The sequence below is a fragment of the Aquarana catesbeiana genome, linkage group LG10 (genome assembly GCF_042186555.1).
Source record: "Aquarana catesbeiana isolate 2022-GZ linkage group LG10, ASM4218655v1, whole genome shotgun sequence".
Classification (NCBI taxonomy): domain Eukaryota; kingdom Metazoa; phylum Chordata; class Amphibia; order Anura; family Ranidae; genus Aquarana; species Aquarana catesbeiana.
Genome location: NC_133333.1, coordinates 22,030,365 through 22,051,732, shown reverse-complemented (window position 1 = coordinate 22,051,732; position 21,368 = coordinate 22,030,365). Strand labels below are relative to the sequence as shown.

Here is a 21,368-nt window from a genome sequence, read left to right as displayed (position 1 = left end):
TAATAAATAACTATAAATAATTATACCAAATAATAATATAATAATAATAAAAATTATTCAATAATGTAATTAAATCAAAAACACAAAAATTGGCTCAGTTGCAGAATTGTCGCTGTCATTACTTTTCAGTGTTTGATCACGGATCTCCCCACAAATCACTATCGCTCAATTCCGTGAGTGATTCTAATTTATTATCGCTGTTTTCTACCTGGTCTAAAACCCCTTTTGATGTAAAAGGACGGTTTTGGTTGCTATGGACAAGCTCCAGTTTCCAGGCAGAAAGAACAGTTTTTATAATATAAAACTACATGCAGGGCACTGGAGAAACCACTGGGGACAAAAGGGATGTGAAATTATTTCATACAGTAATGTAATATGTAAGATTACAGTGTACTGTATATGTATTGTGTGTGTTTTACTTTTTGAATTTGGCGCCGTTCTCCATCCCCCTGCGTCGCAACGCTCGCAGGGAATGGAGATCGGCACTGTGATGAATCGAGCGGAGGACGAGCCGCTCACACTGCGGGGAGACATCGCAGGATCCAGGAGACAAAGTAAGTAAGTTCTTCCTGGATCCTGCGATGCGATCCTGAGTCTGGCTCGGGGTTACCGCTTTTGGTTCTGAAATTCCACCCCGAGCCAGACTCAGGAATACCGCCAGGGAGGTTAAGTCAGTTTAAAGCAACCTGTCAAGTTTTTCTTGTTTTTTATTAAATGTTCCTCTGTTTTAACCTCTTATTAACCCTTAATTTATTGTAATTAACCCTATTTATTATTTTATTATTATACAGGATTTATATAGCGCCAACAGTTTACATAGCGCTTTACAACTTGAGGGTAGACAGTACAAATACAATACACTTTAATACAGTAGGAATCAGAGGGCCCTGCTCCTTAGAGCTTACAATCTATTTAACCCCTTATTCTCCTTCTCCATTAATTATTATTTCCCTGCTGATTTTTTTTTTTTTCCTTCACTTCTATATTACATACTACTAATAAGTAAAACATTTTTCTTTGCTTTGTTTATTAGTAATTTTACACCTTTAATATACTGTATATTTACACGTTTCACGTTGAAAAAAAGCACAAAATATAAAAAAAAAAAATGTATTTAATTTGTAAATAACTTTTCAATGCTGTGTGCCATTGCTGACAGCTGAAGTGTGTCATGAATCTGCAGTAATGTTTCATTCCCCCAACTGTCTGATTACCTCTCTGGTCTGTGTATCAGCTTTAGGGATCGTGCTCCCACACCTGTGTGTTTAAGTAAGCTTCTTTTAGCATAGCTCCACCCCAGGCTCTAACAGGAAACACTATATTAACCCGCACACTGCAAGCCAGCCTTGTCAAGCTACAATTGTGTCAAGGCTTCTATGTATGATTCTTTCCGTGTGAACTACATTAGTTTCCCATGTACTGACTTTGACTTGTTCTCTTGACCATCCCTGTCTGCTTGTTGCCCTGACCTTTGGCTCATTGTCCTGACCATCCCTGTCTGCTTGTTGCCTTGACCTTCGACTTGTTCTTCTAACCATCTCTGTCTGCTTGTTGCCTTGACCTTTGGCTCACTCCCCTGACCATTCCTGTCTGCTTGTTGCCCCGACCTTCGGCTTGTCCTCCTGACCTTTCCTTGTTGCCCTGGACTGCTACTTCCTCTCCATCCACCAGAGCCATCCATGAGCGTGAGCTGAGAGACCCTGGGGGCCACTATCTGGAGTCAACTGCAGCCAAGTCCATCCTCAACATCAGAGGCTCTGGTGAAAACCTGCTGGCTCTTAGACTCTGCACCCTGGGCAGTCTTATGCTGTAGCTCCCTGTCCAGGACCGTGGCTGCGACCCTGTGTAGCTGCTTCTCAGAATCATCGACCCTCAGCAGTCAGCTGCTGTGTCCACGACCTCCCCGGTGCGCTTCTAGTTACTTGGCCCCGCAGGTGACCTGTCAAAGTGTAAACAAAACAGTTGCAGTAGGTATCGGTAATTGGTATCGGCGAGTACTAAAAAAAGTATCGGTACTCGTAAAAAAAAAAATGGTATTTATGCATCCCTACTACAAACTATAGTACATACTATATACATGACCTGCAACTCTGATCAGTGTATTCTGATGGTGGGGAAGTCTCCCTGCTGTCAGAAAACAAAAGCTCAGCAGGGAGGAATCTTTCATCCACATCAAGTGTGTGAATGGGGAAATTGAGTCTTTTTTTTCTTTTTACTTTCACTTTTAATGATAATGGTATATAGGACAAATAGAGAGGGTGAATCTCCTTAACGGGGGCACAGGCAGCAAGAAAAACTGACAGGGGCTCTAATCCCTTTCCACCCCATCCAAAACGAAAAAAAAAGAATTTTTCCCTTAAGTTACTGTATACTTTAATGCCAAGAAAATGAAGTTCAATGCTTCCGAGCATGCGTCAAATTGTTTCTGAGCATGCGTTGAATTGTTTCCGAGCATGCGTAGGAACTTTGCGCGTCAGAATTGCTACAGATGATCGCATTTTCGGATAGGAACTTTTTCCAACCGAAAAATTGAGAACATGCTCTCAATCTTTTGCTGGCTGGAATTCGGCCAGCAAAAGTCCGATGGAGCATACACACGGTCACATTTTCCGACCAAAAGCTCTCATCAGTCTTTTGCTGGCCGAATTTCCGATCGTGTGTACGCAGCATAGGAGTTAGTGACCAAGAGTGAGTGGATGGGGGAGTCTATTTTTTAAATTTTTTTTCAACCCATGAATAAGGCAGATAGTACCATAAAATAATACTAGATAATGTGTTCAGGGGTGCCTGCCCTTTAATAGTGACTCATGTGAATGTGAAACTGCCCTACCTGAAGTGAAAGTCCCCCTTCAATAATTATAAAAAGGAAAATATCAGTAACACAAACAAATGTCCATAAAAATACAAATATAAATGTCCATAAATTGTGCATAATAATCCCCACACCAAGTGAAGAAATCTTCTATATGTGACATATGTGATGTTCTTCCAGTAGTGCATCAATTTACACCGCCGCCACCACCACCAGAAATACGCACTCACCGCCAGTCCAGTGACCTTGAACTTATTAAAGGTCAATTAAATAGAGTCAACTGAAAAAGCGATTGGCGAAACTAATTGAGGCTTCCGAGTCCATTGTGATGTCACATCTGGACCAAATTTCCGGTGTTTGGAATGCACACCAGCTCCAAGTCGAAAAACATGGTGGTGCAAGCTCCTCCCAAGGCTGTTTTTATATTGGTGCCGAGGCTGGAAACTTTTAATAGTGAGTGGAATACTTTTTTATGCTTTTTATCTGCTATAATAAAATACTACACTTAGTTTACATTTCTCTGTGGGATTAGCCATATACACCACCAAATCGATCACACCATTGCTTAGTAGATCTTCTGAGATATCATCCTATCCTCTTCTAATCGCTCCGGGAACACAACAGTATCAGACCACCAGAGAAATGTAAAGTGTAGCATTTTATTATAGCATAAAAACAGTGTTCCACACACTTTTAAAAGTACCCAGCCTCGGCACCAATATAAACAGCCTTGAGAGGAGCTTGCACCACCATGTCTTCGACTAGGAGCCAGTGTGCATTCCAAACACTGGAAGTTTGGGCCAGATGTGATGTCAGAATGGATCCGGAAGTGACAACAAACGTGTAGCCTCAACTAGTTTCGCCAATCATGTTTTCAGGTGGACCTTTATTGACCTTTATAAGTTAGAGGTCACAGGATTGGCAGTGAGCGTGTATTTCTGGTGGTGGCGGTGTGAATTGATGCACTACTGGATAAACATCTGTCAAATAAAGAAGATTTCTTCACTTAGTGTGGGGATTATTATCCACAATTTGTGGGCATTAATATTTGTATTTTTATAGACATTTGGTTGTGTTAACTCTATTTTCCTTTTCTTTTAATCAAACAATAAGTCTTAAATCATGAATAAGCATGCCAAGTCTCTGATTTGTTGTGCTTATTGAAGCAGCGCTAAGTGTCCGATGTCATAAAACACTTATATAGAACAGATGTTGGAGAAACAGGAAAGTTCAAAATAGAGCTGTGGTCTGTGGATATGAAGATATACGTAGAAATCCTTCCACCAATAGTGATCACCGCGTGAGGGGGTCACCCCCCGTGAGATTGCACTCACCACAATTTCAGTAACCACAAGCCTTTGGATAGTAATCTTTAAAAACTCTCCGTCTCCTTAATTCAACCACCAGGTGGCGAAAAACCCTCTCGGTAAGTATAACATAGGGAGAAAATGAGATGCCATATAGCGTAATATTGATTTAAGGATGTTTATTAAATATTTTAAAAAAAACACACTCCCCCCTTTAAAATATGCGTACCAGATACAATACTATAATAGAGCATTGGAAAAGTGCACTGTGCCTGTATTATTCGTCCCCCGGGAGGTGTTCCGGACTGCGCGCTGTATGCAGCTGATCTTTCGCTTCCTGGTTACCTTCTGGTGCGTGGAGCGCACACGTCACTTCCGGTAGATTACGACACTGACGCGTTTCGTCACTTCCGGATGTCGTCTGAGGGCGTAATCTACCAATCGTGAGGCCGGCTTTAAATAACAGTGATGGGTTTGAGCAGCGAATAAGGGAGGCGGATCTGTCAGCCACTCCCACTTAATAATCAATGCTCCCAGAGCTGTCAGCAAAGGAAGACTCCGACTCTATTATTTATAATGCGCTGAAACTATTTTAAACCCAATCCTGCCGACTTCGCTGAGAAAATTGTGACTCATATGTCTTGCTCAGGAATATCTCTTATAAACTTTTTACCTTACACACTTATATCATATATAGCGTTTTTATACATTTTCTACGCATAGATGAGGTACAATAAAAAATATAAAAAATATATATACCAGACATATGTATATTCTTATTGGTGAGAATAAAATAAGAAGCATCCTCCCTTGTATTTACCCTATACAATTACAATCTGCTGTCACCCATCAAGGGTGCGAGCCCTCAGCATAGATATGAATTGATATGAGTAATTAAAAAGAGTAGTAATAAATTCAATGCATTGATGGATTAATCTAATATTTAAATAAATCGAATAAAATTATATTATACATGGAGGATGCGTTAAAATGGCTTTATATTCATTTGTGAGAATCAGAATTAAATCATTGCACCTACTATTCAAAAACCAAATATGATCTAATAAAATTCTAAAAAAAAATATATATAAAGTGATTATGTGGTAATAGATGTCCAAATATGTAAAATTATGGGAATAATATTAATTCTAGGGAAATTTAAAAATTACTAAATTCATTATTGGTATGATATTTAAAAATTATATGATTAAAAAATTAAAAATTAAAAGATTAGATATATCAAACAGGGACTGTATACACCTACACTGAAAGATAAAGAAGTGTATGTTATGTATCACTAATAAAGCAATTTATATCTAGCTCTATGTTTAGGCCTCGGGGGGAAAGAACATCTACGGAATATATCCACCGGGTTTCGTGTTTCGATAGTTCACGAATACGGTTAATACCTCTCCAGTGGGTTTGGAGATGCTCTACCCCCCAGAATTCCAACCCCTTGGGATCCCTGTTGTGTTTCAGAATTCCAACCAAGGGGTTGGAATTCTGGGGGGTAGAGCATCTCCAAACCCACTGGAGAGGTATTAACCGTATTCGTGAATTATCGAAACACGAAACCCGGTGGATATATTCCGTAGATGTTCTTTCCCCCCGAGGCCTAAACATAGAGCTAGATATAAATTGCTTTATTAGTGATACATAACATACACTTCTTTATCTTTCAGTGTAGGTGTATACAGTCCCTGTTTGATATATCTAATCTTTTAATTTTTAATTTTTTAATCATATAATTTTTAAATATCATACCAATAATGAATTTAGTAATTTTTAAATTTCCCTAGAATTAATATTATTCCCATGATTTTACATATTTGGACATCTATTACCACATAATCACTTTACATATATATTTTTTTAGAATTTTATTAGATCATATTTGGTTTTTGAATAGTAGGTGCAATGATTTAATTCTGATTCTCACAAATGAATATAAAGCCATTTTAACGCATCCTCCATGTATAATATAATTTTATTTGATTTATTTAAATATTAGATTAATCCATCAATGCATTGAATTTATTACTACTCTTTTTAATTACTCATATCAATTCATATCTATGCTGAGGGCTCGCACCCTTGATGGGTGACAGCAGATTGTAATTGTATAGGGTAAATACAAGGGAGGATGCTTCTTATTTTATTCTCACCAATAAGAATATACATATGTCTGGTATATATATTTTTTATATTTTTTATTGTACCTCATCTATGCGTAGAAAATGTATAAAAACGCTATATATGATATAAGTGTGTAAGGTAAAAAGTTTATAAGAGATATTCCTGAGCAAGACATATGAGTCACAATTTTCTCAGCGAAGTCGGCAGGATTGGGTTTAAAATAGTTTCAGCGCATTATAAGTAATAGAGTCGGAGTCTTCCTTTGCTGACAGCTCTGGGAGCATTGATTATTAAGTGGGAGTGGCTGACAGATCCGCCTCCCTTATTCGCTGCTCAAACCCATCACTGTTATTTAAAGCCGGCCTCACGATTGGTAGATTACGCCCTCAGACGACGTCCGGAAGTGACGAAACGCGTCAGTGTCGTAATCTACCGGAAGTGACGTGTGCGCTCCACGCACCGGAAGGTAACCAGGAAGCGAAAGATCAGCTGCATACAGCGCGCATTCCGGAACACCTCCCGGGGGACGAATAATACAGGCACAGTGCACTTTTCCAATGCTCTATTATAGTATTGTATCTGGTACGCATATTTTAAAGGGGGAGTGTGTTTTTTTTTAAATATTTAATAAACATCCTTAAAGCAATATTACGCTATATGGCATCTTATTTTCTCCCTATGTTATACTTACCGAGAGGGTTTTTCGCCACCTGGTGGTTGAATTAAGGAGACGGAGAGTTTTTAAAGATTACTATCCAAAGGCTTGTGGTTACTGAAATTGTGGTGAGTGCAATCTCACGGGGGGTGACCCCCTCACGCGGTGATCACTATTGGTGGAAGGATTTCTACGTATATCTTCATATCCACAGACCACAGCTCTATTTTGAACTTTCCTGTTTCTCCAACATCTGTTCTATATAAAGTGTTTTATGACATCGGACACTTAGCGCTGCTTCAATAAGCACAACAAATCAGAGACTTGGCATGCTTATTCATGATTTAAGACTTATTGTTTGATTATATGTTCATTATTTAAAGTAGCTGCTTTAGTCTGCTACAGCAGATTACGGAGTAATTTCAAGGCGCGGATTAATGTGAGGCAGAGGCGGTTTAAATTGTCCACACATTTTACCTTTTCTTTTAATACTTAAAATATCACTGCAAATGGTCTAAACTTGGGAAATATTAAAGTGACTTGACGTGTTTCATGTGGTTAGGGTTAATAAGTCATAAGTTGGTGTTTAATCTCCACAGTTTAGTGGGTTGCATTTTGTGCTGAAGCGTTAAGGATAGGGAGACTGGAGCATGGTCGGACCAAATGATATTGCCAATTTTGGCATCAGATGATTGAAAGAGTGAGGTTTTGTCTACGAGGAACATGTCAATCCTAGAGTAGACTTGAAGAGCAGAGGAAAAGAAGGTAAACTCTTTCTCCAATCTGTACATACTTCTCCATACATCATATAGATCTTCCTCCCGTAAGAGGGCGGAAAAGTCTTGCGAGCGGTTTCTGCGTTAGGAAATATTAAAGTGATTGTAAAGGTTTTTTTCTTTTTTAAATAACATATTAATACTATTATATTATTAATTATATTATTCGTTAATTATAATATTATTATTATTATACATATTATACAAGGGTTTTGCACAGAGCAGCCCCGATCCACCTTTTCTGGGGTGTCCCGTTGGGGGCTCCTCCTCTTCATCGGGGTGCCCCCACAGAGACCCACATTCCCTGGGGTACCCGTGTGGGTGCTCCCACGAGTCCCGCTGCTGCGTCCATTGACACAGACAGCAGGACTCGGCTCCGCCCCCAGCTCCCATGTCACTGGATTTGATTGACAGCAGCAGGAACCAATGGCTCCTGCTGCTATCAATCTATCCAATGAGGACCAGAGATAGTGGTTGGAGCCGCTGGGCTCGTGCTTAGCGCTGGAATGATCGGGTTCAGGTAAGAAAAATGGGGACTCTGGGGGGGGGGGGCGCTGCAGCACAGAAGCTTTTTCACCTTAATGCATAGAATGCTTTAAGGTGAAAAGCCTAGAGACTTTACTCAGCTCCTTTAACAAGCAAGTTAACAAAATACATCATGTATTGATGAAAAAATACATTTTATGAAGTGAATAACCTAAGACCACATGCAATCTGATTGTAATTTTGCAGAAATTATAAACTTACCTTTGTAGTATTCAAAGATTGTGGTTGAACAAAAATAATGAGATGGGCAGTCTACTTGTCCTCATCTGCAGATGTTGTCCTGATATGCATATGCCCAACAAAAATAACAAGATCTAGCGTAACCTGTAACATAAGAATAGCTAGTAATTTAAAATGAATTGAAGGGAAAGTTAAGCATTTATATTAAAAAGACGGGAAAAGAAAAAAAAAAAAGAGAGTCAAATACAAAATAAAAAAGGAAAAACAGGATAAAAAGGAAAAAGACAAAGAAAAAGCGAGAAGATAAGAAGCAGGGAAGAAAAATATAAAATCGGAAATTTGGGGAAAAGAAAAGAAAGCAAATTAAAAAAAAAAAAAAAAAAGAGATAAAAATTGAAGGAGAATAAAAACAAATTGAAAAAAGAAAGGAAAAGTTAGGGGGGGGGGAGAAAAGAAGAATAGGACAAGATAAGAACTGTAGAAAAAAAAAACAAAAAAAAAAACAAAAAAGCAGGAAAAGAAAGAGAAGGAAAATAAAAAAAAGGGGGGATTCAAGAAATCTAAATGTAAGAATAGAGAGTGAAGAAAATGAAAAAAATAAATTTAAAAAAGAGAGAAGAAAAGAAAAGCAAGAAAACATTAGAAAAAAAAAAAAAGAAATGAGAGAGCTTTAGACAGAAGAAAACTATTTACTTACTTGATCCTGCAAGAACTGATAGTACAAAATATAGATGTACTACAGACATCACTGTGAATGACTCCACTGCATGTATGATTATTAACCACTGCAAACCTTACTGGTTGTCTACAACCTTTATATAAAATAATTGACGGGGTGGAGAAAGGGACATGAAATACTGGTCATATTACTAACATACGTTCAGTTTCATAATTCAGAGTGACAATTTATAGTGTGTGATTTTCATTATTGCATGAAGTAGTAGTAATATAGTGAGTCAAGATCTTATTTGCATCTGAGGATTTGCATCTGAGGATTCACCTTGGGTACCATGGTCTTGTCAGCGAGATATAATAAGGTTGGCTGTATTAGAATATAAATAATATTTGTCTAAGAGCCCCAACATCTTCATCATCACCTAGCAGTAAATATTTGCACGTTGTATTGCATTTTGTTTTTAAAATGTGTTCAAGGTGTGACGATTAGTGATGAGCCGAACACCCCCTGGTTCGGTTCGCACCAGAACATACCGAACAGGTAAAAAATTTGGCAGAACACACAAATACCGTTAAATTATATGGGACACGAGCATGAATATTTAAAAGTGCTCATTTTAAAGGCTTATATGCAAGTTACTGTCATAAAAAAGTGTTTGGGGACCTGGGTCCTGCCCCAGGGGACATGTATCAAATTTTTTTTGTAAAAACAGATGTTTTTTCGGGAGCAGTGATTTTTTTAATGCTTAAAATGAAACAATAAAAATGAAATATTCCTTTACATATCGTGCCTGGGGGGTGTCTATAGTATGCCTGTAAAGTGGTGCATTTTTCCCGTGTTTAGAACAATACCACAGCAAAATTACATTTCTAAAGGAAAAATTGTCATTTAAAACTGATCGCGGCTGTAATGAATTGTCGGGGCTCGGCAATATAGATAAATACATATAAAACTCAGAAAAAAACTCAGAAAAAAAGAGCATGGGATCCCCCCAGTCCATTACCAGGCCCTTTGAGCCTGGTATTAATATTAAGGGGAACCCCGAACCAAAATTTAAAAAAAAAATTGCGTGAGTGTCCCCCTAAAATCCATACCAGGCCCTTCAGGTCTGATATGGAAATTAAGGGGAACCCTGGGACAAATTTTTTAAAAAATGGCATAGAGGTCCCCCCAAAATCCATACCAGACCCTTCAGATCTGGTATGGATTTTAAGGGGAACCCTGCGACAAAATCTTTTAAAAAATTGCATAGGGGTCCCCCCCAAAATCCATACCAGACCCTTATCCGAGCATGCAACCTGGCAGGAAAAGAGGTGGGGATGAGAGAGCACCCCTCTCCTGAACCGTACCAGGCCACATGCCCTCAACATGGGGAGGGTGCTTTGGGGTAGCCCCCCAAAGCACCTTGTCCCCATGTTAATGGGGACAAGGGCCTCATCCCCACAACCCTTGCCCGGTGGTTGTGGGGGTCTGCAGGCGGGGGGCTTATCGGAATCTGGAAGCCCCCTTTAACAAAGGGACCCCCAGATCCTGGCCTCCTCCCCCTGTGTGAAATGGTAACAGGTACATTGTACCCATACCATTTCACAAAAAAGTGTCAAAATGTTAAAAAAAAACAAGACACAGCTTGGGACAAGTCCTTTATTAAAAAAAAAAAAATTAAAATGTCCCATGAAGTCCATTCATCTTCTTCTATAGAAAAAAAACAAAAAACTGTTGTTATATAACTAAGGGCGGGGCCACACAGTGATGTACCCGGGTGATCCCACCCCCCTCTGATGCATGGGGACTTCCTAATGGATTCCCCATGGTGTCAGAGGGGGGCGAGGCCACCTGCTTATGTAACCGTGTGGCACCGCCCCCTTAGTTATATAAGAACTGTCAAAGGAGCTGAAGCGTCATACGGCGGGAGCCTCCCATGGAGGTGGATCGGTGGTGGGCTTTTTAAAATTATTTTTCGGTCCTTTCGCGGAGCTATAGAAGAAGATGAATGGACTTCGTGGAACATTTTTTTTTCATTCTTTAATAAAGGACTTGCATATAAGCCTTTATAAGCATAAGCATATAGGACTTGCAAGGACTTGCACATAAGCTTATAAAATAAGCCTTTAATGAGCTTTTAAAATGAGCACTTTTGATTTTTCATGTTAGTGTCCCATAGACTTTAACGGTATTCCGAATGTTCCCCAAACACCGCATATTGTTCGGTGTTCACAGAACATCCGAGCAACCAAAGTTCACCCATCCCTAGTGACCATGTTTGGATTCCTGCAAGAACCATACAGGCCATGGCATAAGTGACAAAAATGCCAAAGCTCTGCCCATCCACTTGCTGGCATCCCAATATATCCAGAACCAGGATCAGGAATTGCAACCAGTTTTAGTCTTCTCTAACCACTTGACCTCTGGAAGATTTACTCCCCCTTCGTTTTTACTTCGCTGTACCCAAATAAAATGTATATCCTTTTTGTTCCACAAATAGAGCTTTCTTTTGGTGGTATTTGATCACCTCTGCGTTGTCTCCATTTATAGCACCTCACCTATGCTATAAACAAAAAAAGAACGACAATTTTGAAAAAAAAAAATATTTTTTACTTTCTGCTATAAAACATATCCAATAAAAAAAAAAATTGGAAAAAAAAAAACAAATTTCTTTATCATTTTAGGCCAATATACTGTATATTCTGCTACATGTTTTTGGTAAAAAAAATCCCAATAAGCATAGTATATTGATTGGTTTGCACAAAAGTTGTAGCATCTATAAACTATGGATTAGCTTTATTTATTTGTATTTGTTTTTTTTACTAGTAATGGTGGCAATCAGAGACTTATGCCGCGTACACACGAGCGGACTTTACGGCGGACTTTGCCCGGCGGACTTTTCGTCGGACTTTGTTGGCTCCTTGAGCCGGACTTAAAAACGGACGGACTTGGCCACACACGCTCATTGCAAAAGTCCGCTGGTTTTGAACGCGGTGACGTATAGCACGTACGACGGGACTAGAAAAAGGAAGTCCAAGCCCCACTCCGGCACCCTTTGGGCTCCTTCTGCTAATCTCGTGTTTATCTCGTGTTAGTAGAAGTTTGGTTAGAGACGATTCGCGCTTTTCACACTTCAGCTTATTTCGTTCGTTTTCTGCGGTTCAGTTTGTGCTTGTGAGGTTTGTATCTGCTTTTCAGTGCGTGTTGGTCAGTTCGTAACCTGCCTTGCAGGCCGTTCTGGTCCGCTCGTTCCTGATTTTCAGGTCGTTCTTCATAGGCCTTGCTGTTCTTCAGTGCGTTTGTTATAAGTTTGTTTGTTTGAGCAGCCGACCGTTTTGAAGCCATGTCGAGTGGACGTTCTCGTTCTCGAGTTCGTGCTGTGTGGGGACTTGGTGTTGGGGTTAATACTTTGACCCGAGTCCAGTCCATGAACAGGGTGAGGAGGAGTTCATGGACCAAGAATTGGTTGCGCCAGCGTGACCAGTTCTCTCATATGCCTTTGCTCCGTGAGCTCCGTGAGAATAATCCTGAGGATTTCAGGAATTTTCTCAGGATGACGGACCCCGTCTTTGAGCGTCTGCTGGCTATGCTGACCCCCTATATCAGCAGGCAGGATACCTGCATGAGGCAAGCGGAGCAGAGGCTAGTTGCCACGTTACGTTACTTGGCGACAGGGAGAAGTCTTCAGGACTTAAAGTTCTCGACAGGCATCTCCCCCCAGGCTCTGGGGATCATAATCCCAGAGACCTGTTCTGCTATTATTCAGGTCCTGCAGAAGGAATATATGAAGGTAAGTTTTATCCTTTAACATTACATGATATGTATTAACTGTTTTTAGATGTATTGTAGAACTGTCCTCTTTACCTAATTGCCATGCTTTCAATCTGCTGTGAATGTCCCCTTTATCTTCGTGCATGCCTATTTTAATAATTTATTGCCCTACATGCATAATTTCTTTCATTAACCTCCCCACCATGCAATGCTGGGTCCATTTTTTTCTCTAGCCTATAGTCCATTGAACAATGTATATTGTCTGCTCCATTGTCTTGTTTGCCCCTCCCCCACCCCACAAATGTTTGAGCCAGTCAGGTGTGTTTGTTAACCTAATTAGAACCCCCACCCCACAAATGTTTGAGCCAGTCAGGTGTGTTTGTTAACCTAATTAGAACCCCTCCCCCACCCCACAAATGTTTGAGCCAGTCAGGTGTGTTTGTTAACCTAATTAGAACCCCCACCCCACAAATGTTTGAGTCAGTCAGGTGTGTTTGTTAACCTAATTAGAACCCCTCCCCCACCCCACAAATGTTTGAGCCAGTCAGGTGTGTTTGTTAACCTAATTAGAACCCCTCCCCCACCCCACAAATGTTTGAGCCAGTCAGGTGTGTTTGTTAACCTAATTAGAACCCCCACCCCACAAATGTTTGAGCCAGTCAGGTGTGTTTGTTAACCTAATTAGAACCCCTCCCCCACCCCACAAATGTTTGAGCCAGTCAGGTGTGTTTGTTAACCTAATTAGAACCCCCACCCCACAAATGTTTGAGCCAGTCAGGTGTGTTTGTTAACCTAATTAGAACCCCTCCCCCACCCCACAAATGTTTGAGCCAGTCAGGTGTGTTTGTTAACCTAATTAGAACCCCCACCCCACAAATGTTTGAGCCAGTCAGGTGTGTTTGTTAACCTAATTAGAACCCCTCCCCCCACATTCAAATGTATCAATGGGCCATCATAGGGGGTGAGTAATCTTATAAGTGTGCCTTATGTTTTTCCACATTTCAATTACAAACACACATATTCATAATATTTGACTGCTGTTGTTTACTAATGTTTTGGTGTAATCTGATATACAATTTTTTTATTAAAGTCCTTATCTTATTTTTTTTTGCACTCCACAGTTTCCTTCAAGTCCACAGGAATGGCAGACTGTGGCCTCCCAGTTCGCTGACCGTTGGGACTTTCCCAACTGTGTAGGGGCGATTGACGGGAAGCACGTCCGGATTGTGCCACCACCGCATTCGGGGTCTTATTTCTTTAACTACAAGGGGTTCCATAGTGTAGTTTTGATGGCGGTGGTTTCGGCACATTTGGAGTTTATGTTTGTGGATGTGGGTAAGAACGGCCGGATGTCTGACGGAGGAGTCTTTGCACAGACCGAGCTGTGCCATCGTCTCCAGACCGGTGGCCTGGAATTGCCACCTGATGACGATAATGTGGATGGACTCCCCTCAGTTTTTATTGCTGATGAAGCATTTGCTCTCTGTGAGAACTTGATGAGGCCGTTCCCCCAAAGGACACTCACCCCTGAGAGGAGGGTATTTAATTATCGGCTGGCCAGAGCAAGAAGGGTTGTGGAGAATGCCTTTGGTATTCTGGCCAGCCGGTTCCGTATCTTCCTTACGGCTATTAATTTGGCGGACTATAAAATCAACCACGTCATCCTTGCTTGCTGCATTTTACATAACTTTTTAAGGAGACATTCAGCTACATATCTATCCTCTGTTGGGCCTGAGGCCAGACTGGAAGAGGCTAGCACTTTCACAGGCCTAGAAATTGGCCGTATTGGCTTGGCCCCCCGAACCGCACGTCAAGTGCGTGACCGTTATGTGAATTATTTTAATGGTCGGGGGGCCATTGCTATTCAGCAACAGCTGTAAGTTTGTTTAAAAAAGAAAAAAGAAAATTGGTTTATCTAAATATCTTGTTTTTATTGTTGTTTACCTTTAAGTTATGTCTTTCTCCTAGTGCACTTGTAGTGGTGTCAAGTGCATTTAGCTTTAGTTAATCAGGCCCACAAAAACAAACCCCAAATTTTGACTTCAAGAAACAGCCACACACATTGTATAGGGTAAAAAATTTTACTTGGTGCACATTGAAAGGTGCATTTTTTACCATATTTTTTATTTTTTTTTGTTCTTTTTTTTTTTTCAAAAATATTTTACGTTGTGTAAAAAAATTATCTTTTACTAAATTATTCAAGCCATTTTTTCACAAATATATAGAACTTTATCTAACAAGATTTACATACACAACAGTGTTTTTAGAAACAAAACTTACAATAAATGAACTTACAAAGTTCAATATTTCTAGAACGGTGCATGTAATGTCACCCTTGCAGAAATTTGTCATTTATAAGATGCTCAAAATTGAGCTTTACTAAAGGGTCAAGTCAACATGTGCTATCTCCTATCATGGGAGAGCAATGTACGTGTTTTGTGTGTGCAATCCCATTTTTGGTTCCTCTCACCACCAAAGATTTTTCAGGATGAAGGGTTTGCAAACACAAAACAAGTACATTGCTAACCCATGATGGAAGATAGCACATGATGACACACCGTGTGCATCACACATAGTAAATTTGGTTATACCCCCAAAATTGTAAAAAAATTTTTAATAACAAAAAAACTTCCCAAGGAAATGAAGAACATGATTGATGTTTTGAGGCCAAACGTGATTATATTCGGCCCAAAACATCAATCATGTTCTTCATTTCCTGTTGCATGGAGTCCAGGCGAAGTTTCATGCTGTGAATTTGTTCACGCATTTGATCTATGTGGCCATTCCACAGCATAATCTGGCCAATTAATCTTTGCGCACTATATAATAAAAATTGATTTCGCGCTAAATGCATCTATCACCTAAAAATAAAGTGCATACAATAATACAGATCACTAACCGTGCAGTATTTAAAAGTGCTCCATAGTGCAATAATATATCAAAGTGCTATGTGCATCAAAGTGAAAATAAATGAAAGAATAAATGACAATGCAAATGAAAAACGTAAAATGTGATCAAAAGTTCCTAATGTGCACCAAAGTCTATATTATGTTGTTCCACTAGGGTCATTCAGTGAAGGTAAACAGTAATATTAATCTTGAATTTTCTAATCCGGTGGCACCGGGCTCTCTAGACTCTCACCTTGAATCAGATTATAAGGGGCATTGTAACCAGATTCTTTGCTCTTTGTAATATGGTGATGTGGAAGTAAAACTTCTCTGATGTTGCAGCGATCTCTCTGCTTGACAGTACCTGTGATTTGTAAGGACAAAGAGGGTTGCCCACCTGGGCTCCACCAGTCCGGTGGTGTAAATGGGAAGGGGAGAGAGAAAAGATGCCTCCGATGGTGTAGTAAGTTAAAACAACTGGCTATTTATTAAAAAATACAGGTGGTCTCTTACATTTAAACAAGTTAAAAACAGCATAAAAGGTATAGGAGTTGCGGAGCGGCGTTGGAGACGCCTCCTTACTAGTTTCCGGTTTCGTCTGTGCTCGGCCACGCCCTACGCGTTACGTCACCGCCCGTGACTTCAACTGGGGAACCGGATTGGTCCGAGAGGGATGTCTTATATGTGACGATACCGGAAGTCGTGTGTCGGCCATCTTTGTTGTGGTACAGTAACCTTATATCCTCATTAGTGTTTACCGCGGCCATTTTTATGTCATTAAGTGCGCCTGTGCTGCCGCGGCCATTTTACAGGTGGCATTGTATATGAAATTGCGGCCATCTTTAGAGGGATCAAGTATGATCTAGAACGCTATATTGGTACAAATTCTGTCTTATTTATCTACATTTATTTGTAAATACTAATGTTGGTCAATATAAGGAATCAGTGTTATACTGTTAATGTGTCTTTGAGACAAATACAGATAACAGTATCTTGGATGAGGGAGTCCTGCAAATCGGCCATTTTTTTGTAGTCTAAAATTGTGTCTGGTCTCGATGTCAGTCAGATCCTATAGAGGGCGGACTTTTTAGAGGAGGAATATTGATATTGTCCGCCGTGTTACTGTCTGCAATGGAGGTGTTTGATGATAGGGACTGTCAGTCAATGTCTAGATGCTCAAGAAGGCATCTTAGTCCTCATATCTTTAATAGTAATGTTGTCTGGCTATAGTTCAATAGATTAACACATATATATGTATAACTATGTATAAATCGATATTTATCCGGTATATGCATACATCATATTTTCTATTCTGTAAATGTTCTACAAAAGCACACAGTTATATTGCATCCACAAAATAATTAATACCAGTAAGATCTACACAGGATTAAAAAGTTAAAAATTGCTCAAAAAACAGTTTAAATCGAACTCTACGTTCATTCCCCTAGGTGTAAGTGTGCGTAGAGTGTGTATCCAATATGACTCTCTTTGGCTTATGCTTCTGATTTTGTGGCTACCTCTCCATGTGCCCTTATATTTTTCAATGCCCCAAAATTGAAGGTGTGAAGGATCTCGGTTATGTGTTGTCGCAAAATGTTTGGATACACTATGTTTTGGGTTTCCCTTTAAAATGTTTTGAATATGTTCCTTGATCCTTACTTTGAGAGCCCTTTTCGTTCTTCCCACATACTGCAATTGGCAGCTGCATTGGAGTACATAGACTACACCCTCTGTGTGACATCCCACGAAATCTTTGATTTTGTATGACTGCTGTGTTGTTGTGCATGTAAATTCTTGTCTTTTGCCTTGAAATTTCTTCGCATGGCTACATGCATAGCAGTTTCTACATGGATAAAATCCTTTGCCTGAAAAAAAGGAATATGTTGCTTCTTTTGGAGGTTCTATGACTGATTTAACTATCATATTTCTCACTGTGGGTGCTTTTTTGTATATGATATTGGGTTTTGTTGGTAATATTTGGTTCAAATCTTTGTCATTCCTCAAAATATACCAATATCGTTGGATGATGCGTGAAACCTGTTTATATTGTACACTGTAGTCAAAAATGAGGCTTGGTGCTTCTTGATTGTGTATGGTTCTTGAATTTTTTCCTAGTATTTTTGTTCTATCCATCCTATTTACTTCTTCTGTTTGTTGTTGTATCCAAGCTGGTTCATATCCTTTTTCTATGAATCTGGATCCTATAAGTTTGGCCTGTTCTTTATAGTCGTTATCATTCGTACAGTTTCTTTTTATTCGGACTAATTGTCCCTTAGGTATATTATAAAGCCACGTTTTGTGGTGGCAACTGTTTAAGGAAAGATAACTATTGGTGTCAACTTGTTTGAAGAATGTTTTGGTGACTACTTTGTCTTGTTCCAGGCTAATTTGTAAATCTAGGAATTCCACAGTTTTTTCGTCTATATTCCATGATAGATGGATATTTTTGTCATTTTGATTGAGTTTTGCTAGGAATTGTTCGAGTGCTTCTCTTTTCCCATTCCATATTATAATAAGATCGTCGATGTATCTTTTGTATAGCGTGAGTTCTGGTGGGGTATCTGCATATATGGATTGTTCCTCCCACTGAGCCATGAACGCGTTTGCCACGCTTGGTGCGAACTTGGCACCCATCGCTATGCCTGTGGTTTGTTTATAATAGGCTTGGTTATGCCAAAAATAATTATTTTTCAAACACGTATCTAGGCATTTGATGAGAAATTTTCTTTGTTGACTCACTAAATTGCTGTATTTTCTGAGAAGCCACTTTGTTGCTGAACATGCCTCATAGTGTGGCACTATGGTGTATAACGAATTGACATCCGCCGTGGCTAATATGGTTCTACCTTCCAAAACTGGTGTTTCAATTAGTAACTGTAAAATATGTTTGGTGTCTTGTAAGTAAGCGGGTGTTTGTTGTACTGCTGGTTGTATGAATTCGTCCAGATATTGTCCTACTCTAGATGTAAGGGAGTCTATCCCGTTCACTATGGGTCTCCCCGGTGGATTTTCTCTGGACTTGTGAATTTTAGGAACAGTGTAAATAACAGGTATCCTGCATGCCTCTGGAATTAAATATTTTGCTTCTTTTTTATTGAGTATTTCTTTTTTTATTCCCAATTGTATGAGATGTTCCAATTCTTTTTTGTATTTCTTGGTAGGATTTCCTAGTAGCTTGGTATATGTGTTTTCATCTTGTAGTTGTCTTTCCAGTTCTTTTAAATATTGTTCCTTTGATAGTATCACTGTTGCTCCTCCTTTATCTGCCGGTCTGATAACGATATCCTTTCTTTCTTTCAATGATTTAATCCCTTTTCTTATATGTATAGGGTCCGACATTTTTTTGACTTCTAGATTTTCTAGATCTTGTAATACCAATTTTTTGAAAACTTCAATATGATGGTTGTCCGATACTTGTGGATTAAAAGTCGAGTTGTTTCTTAATGTACTGTGTTTGATCGAAGTGGGGGTGACTCTCTCTGTATTAGTGGTCTTGTATGGATTCGACAGATAGTATTTTTTAATATTGACTTTTCTAATGTACTTCAAGATGCCTATATATGTGTTAAATTTGTTGAGATTGTGAACTGGTGCATGTTTCAGGCCTTTATTTTATAAAGGCCTGAAACATGCACCAGTTCACAATCTCAACAAATTTAACACATATATAGGCATCTTGAAGTACATTAGAAAAGTCAATATTAAAAAATACTATCTGTCGAATCCATACAAGACCACTAATACAGAGAGAGTCACCCCCACTTCGATCAAACACAGTACATTAAGAAACAACTCGACTTTTAATCCACAAGTATCGGACAACCATCATATTGAAGTTTTCAAAAAATTGGTATTACAAGATCTAGAAAATCTAGAAGTCAAAAAAATGTCGGACCCTATACATATAAGAAAAGGGATTAAATCATTGAAAGAAAGAAAGGATATCGTTATCAGACCGGCAGATAAAGGAGGAGCAACAGTGATACTATCAAAGGAACAATATTTAAAAGAACTGGAAAGACAACTACAAGATGAAAACACATATACCAAGCTACTAGGAAATCCTACCAAGAAATACAAAAAAGAATTGGAACATCTCATACAATTGGGAATAAAAAAAGAAATACTCAATAAAAAAGAAGCAAAATATTTAATTCCAGAGGCATGCAGGATACCTGTTATTTACACTGTTCCTAAAATTCACAAGTCCAGAGAAAATCCACCGGGGAGACCCATAGTGAACGGGATAGACTCCCTTACATCTAGAGTAGGACAATATCTGGACGAATTCATACAACCAGCAGTACAACAAACACCCGCTTACTTACAAGACACCAAACATATTTTACAGTTACTAATTGAAACACCAGTTTTGGAAGGTAGAACCATATTAGCCACGGCGGATGTCAATTCGTTATACACCATAGTGCCACACTATGAGGCATGTTCAGCAACAAAGTGGCTTCTCAGAAAATACAGCAATTTAGTGAGTCAACAAAGAAAATTTCTCATCAAATGCCTAGATACGTGTTTGAAAAATAATTATTTTTGGCATAACCAAGCCTATTATAAACAAACCACAGGCATAGCGATGGGTGCCAAGTTCGCACCAAGCGTGGCAAACGCGTTCATGGCTCAGTGGGAGGAACAATCCATATATGCAGATACCCCACCAGAACTCACGCTATACAAAAGATACATCGACGATCTTATTATAATATGGAATGGGAAAAGAGAAGCACTCGAACAATTCCTAGCAAAACTCAATCAAAATGACAAAAATATCCATCTATCATGGAATATAGACGAAAAAACTGTGGAATTCCTAGATTTACAAATTAGCCTGGAACAAGACAAAGTAGTCACCAAAACATTCTTCAAACAAGTTGACACCAATAGTTATCTTTCCTTAAACAGTTGCCACCACAAAACGTGGCTTTATAATATACCTAAGGGACAATTAGTCCGAATAAAAAGAAACTGTACGAATGATAACGACTATAAAGAACAGGCCAAACTTATAGGATCCAGATTCATAGAAAAAGGATATGAACCAGCTTGGATACAACAACAAACAGAAGAAGTAAATAGGATGGATAGAACAAAAATACTAGGAAAAAATTCAAGAACCATACACAATCAAGAAGCACCAAGCCTCATTTTTGACTACAGTGTACAATATAAACAGGTTTCACGCATCATCCAACGATATTGGTATATTTTGAGGAATGACAAAGATTTGAACCAAATATTACCAACAAAACCCAATATCATATACAAAAAAGCACCCACAGTGAGAAATATGATAGTTAAATCAGTCATAGAACCTCCAAAAGAAGCAACATATTCCTTTTTTTCAGGCAAAGGATTTTATCCATGTAGAAACTGCTATGCATGTAGCCATGCGAAGAAATTTCAAGGCAAAAGACAAGAATTTACATGCACAACAACACAGCAGTCATACAAAATCAAAGATTTCGTGGGATGTCACACAGAGGGTGTAGTCTATGTACTCCAATGCAGCTGCCAATTGCAGTATGTGGGAAGAACGAAAAGGGCTCTCAAAGTAAGGATCAAGGAACATATTCAAAACATTTTAAAGGGAAACCCAAAACATAGTGTATCCAAACATTTTGCGA

General features: G+C 39.1%; 1 long non-coding RNA gene across 1 annotated transcript; it reads right to left on the bottom strand.

The window, feature by feature from the left end:
- Positions 1 to 1,025: 1,025 nt before the first annotated feature.
- Positions 1,026 to 9,358, bottom strand: LOC141110441 (uncharacterized). Its single transcript, XR_012236291.1, has 3 exons — positions 9,110 to 9,358; positions 8,434 to 8,556; positions 1,026 to 1,939 (listed from the first exon to the last, which is right to left on the bottom strand). It is a non-coding gene; the product is annotated as an uncharacterized lncRNA (long non-coding RNA).
- Positions 9,359 to 21,368: the final 12,010 nt, after the last annotated feature.